The 3,364-nt window shown below is 34.6% G+C and overlaps 1 pseudogene; it reads left to right on the top strand.

Annotated features, from left to right (window-relative positions):
- The first annotated feature begins 809 nt into the window (after nucleotides 1-809).
- LOC145070776 (pentatricopeptide repeat-containing protein At2g22070 pseudogene) lies at nucleotides 810-3,145 on the top strand (annotated as a pseudogene).
- Nucleotides 3,146-3,364: the final 219 nt, after the last annotated feature.

Below are 3,364 nucleotides of genomic sequence, written 5' to 3'. Positions count from 1 at the left end.
TAATCCTCGACTCGGATCCCGCTCGGACTCGCCGAGTTCCTCCTTGGACTCACGCGAGTCCCTCCTAAATTTAGGGTTTCTTTTACTTTCTTGGCTTTCAAAATCTTGGCTGTTACAACACATTTGATCACTAGTCTATTACCACGTCGTTATCTTTATTTATAAGGGTATTCATTTATTTGTTGTACAAATCAATCGACCTTTAAGGGTATTCATTTATTTGTTGTACAAATCAAACTTGTAGGGGGTCTTAGAGCGACCTTATAGGGGTCTTCATTTACTTGTTGTACAAATCAAACTGCTAAACCACAATAGCATCTCATGAAATGGTGACCATTTCCTTTTCGCTGACTTGTAAGTGAGTTTGAACCATTTGACCGACCTTTATTTATGTGTTGTATAAATCGAGCTTCTAAATCAAGCTTCTAAACCACAATATAACATTTCATGAATCGGTCAATTGGTTGAGATTGCACTAAAATTGTAAATTTAGTGACATAATTAAAAAAGAAAAAACTCAATGTCAAAATGAAAATTTTGTGATAATATAGTTACTTCTTGTAATTTGAATTTTTTTTTTATTTATAATTCTCGGTTTGAAATTTGATATCAAAATCAAAGTTTTGTTAAACTTAGTGACTTTATTGCAATTCGAAAAAAATATTACCGAAAGAAAAGAGAAAACCCTTCTTTTGGTTGATATTGCAACAAAATTGTAAATATACACCGAAAAAATAACTTGGCGGTCATTATATCGAAATTTCATGGTAATATAGTTACAATTTGCCCTTAAAACATCCATAAAATTATAAATTAATTTCCACCAACAATAAATATTTTCAGATCATTATAGAAAGAGTAGCCAGGCCGTAAGATCTTCTTTCTTTTCTTTGTACTAGTTGCTAAAATGAAATCGTTGTAAATCGTAATGGACCCAAAAGAAAGCTGCGAAATTGGATTAGAGGCATAAAACAGGTCTAAATGCACCCAAAGTACAAGCTCAAGGAAGCAGTTGATTCTCTTTACAGATACAATTATGTCAACCCTGAAGCATACACTCGTCTTGTCCTTGATTGCGTTCGATTCAGTGATGCCCATCAAGCCAAGCGCTTACAATCTCACATGGACGAAAATCTCTACGAACCCAACACCACTTTTATCCACAATCGTCTTCTTGACGTGTACGCTAAATCTGGCAAACTTTTGGATGCACAGAACCTGTTCGATAAATTGCCCCAACGAGATATCTTCACTTACAACGCTATGTTAAAAGCTTACTCTAAAACAGGGTCTGTCGATGAGTTACAGCGACTATTCATTGACATGCCAAGTCGGGATTTTGTTTCATACAACACCGTGATTGCGGGCTTGGCTTCAAGAGGTCTTGCAAGAGACGCCTTGAAGGTGTTTGTTAAAATGCAAAAAGAAGGATTTCAGGCAACTGGGCATACTTATGTGAGCGTGTTAAATGCATGTTCACGGGTCTTGGATTTAAGGCATGGGAAGCAAGTTCATGGAAAGATCATAGCTTGTGGCTTACTCTCCAATGGTTTCATCTGCAATTCTTTGACTGATTTCTATGCTAAATGTGGTGAGATTAATGCTGCTCGTTGTTTGTTTAACCTTATGTCTAACAAGAATGTTGTTTCATGGAATTCAATGATTTCTGGATGCATGAAAAACGGGTTACCAGAAGAATGCCTAGAACTGTTTCATGAAATGAAGTTGTCTAGTATAAAACCAGACATGGTTACAGTTTCAAATGTTCTTGGTGCTTTCTTTCAAACTGGGAAAATAGATGAAGCACATAAACTTTTTACAGAGGTTGAGGACAAAGATGTCATTTCTTGGACAACAATGATCTCAGGTTATGTCCAAAATGGGAAAGAAGAAGATGCCTTGATGTTATTTAGCAAGATGTTAATCAATAACATCAAACCAGACAAGTTTACAATTTCAAGTGTAGTGAGTTCATGTGCTAAATTAGCTTCTTTATTTTATGGTCAAACAATTCACACAAAAGCAATACACATGGGAGTTGAAAAGGACACACTTGTGTCAAGTGCCCTTGTTGATATGTATTCAAAATGTGGTCAACCAAGTCAAGCTCGGGAGATTTTCAATACTATAAATACCAAAACAATCGTTTCTTGGAATTCAATGATTTTAGGGTATGCACAAAATGGTAAAGATCTTGATTCACTAATACTTTATGAAGAAATGTTGAAAGATAACATAAAGCCAGATGGAATTACTTTTATTGGTGTTCTTTCTGCTTGTATCCATGAAGGTCTTACTGAAAAGGGAGAAAAATATTTTCTTTTAATGAAAGAAAAATATGGGATTTTACCGAATTTGGATCATTACGCGGGTATGATAAATCTTTATGGTCGATCAAATCGTATAGAAAAAGCTATTGAAATGATAAAGTGTATGCCTTTAAAACCGAATAGTCTTATTTGGTCAACTCTTTTGTCTGTTTGTAAACTCAAAGGTGACATAGAACATGCTGAGCTGGCAGCTAGACACTTATCTGAGGTGGACCCGTTGAATGCTGAACCTTATATCACTCTTTCGAATTTATACGCTGTTAATGGTAGATGGAAAGATGTGGCATCCATGAGGAAACTTATGAACAACAAGAATGTTAAAAAGTTTGCAGCATTTAGTTGGATTGAAATTGAAGGAAAAGTTTATAAATTTGTGTCAGAAGATCGAACACATCCTGAATCAAAACTTATTTATCTGAGATTAAATGAGATGATAAGAAGATTAGTGGAATCTGGATTTAGTCCAAATAAAGATTTGGTGTTGCATGATGTTGGGGATGATGAAAAGTTTGAATCTATATGTTACCATAGTGAAAAATTGGCTCTTGTTTATGGGTTGATAAGGAAAGGTGAAGGAAAGCAACCAATTAGGATTTTGAAGAATATTAGGGTTTGTGGTGATTGTCATGTTTTTATGAAGTTTGTTTCAAGAATTATTGGTAGGAAAATTGTGTTGAGAGATTCGAATAGATTTCATCACTTTGTAGATGGATCTTGCTCATGCAAGGATCTTTGGTAATCTTTTTAGGTTTATGAAATTTACATGGAATTTAATATGTTATAAGAACAAGAAATTGATCTAGTGCGTTGAACAAGTGAGGTCAATAAAACAAAAACTATACTTTTTTGTCCTATTCAAAAATGATTGACGGGAATAACACAAAAAAGTGTACTTTTTGTTCTTCCCAAAAAGAAGTGTTTGGGAAGCAAAAAGTGTATTTTTTTGTTATCCTAAAATAGACTCACCGAGATTGAGGTTTAGGGGTGTTCGAACCGATGCATCCGATCTGTATAGTCAAAACTAAATTCAAATC

The sequence above is a fragment of the Lactuca serriola genome, chromosome 8, assembly GCF_051521515.1.
Source record: "Lactuca serriola cultivar US96UC23 chromosome 8, Lser_US96UC23_V15, whole genome shotgun sequence".
In the NCBI taxonomy this organism is placed as follows: Eukaryota; Viridiplantae; Streptophyta; class Magnoliopsida; order Asterales; family Asteraceae; genus Lactuca; species Lactuca serriola.
This window is presented reverse-complemented; position numbering and strand designations above follow the sequence as displayed.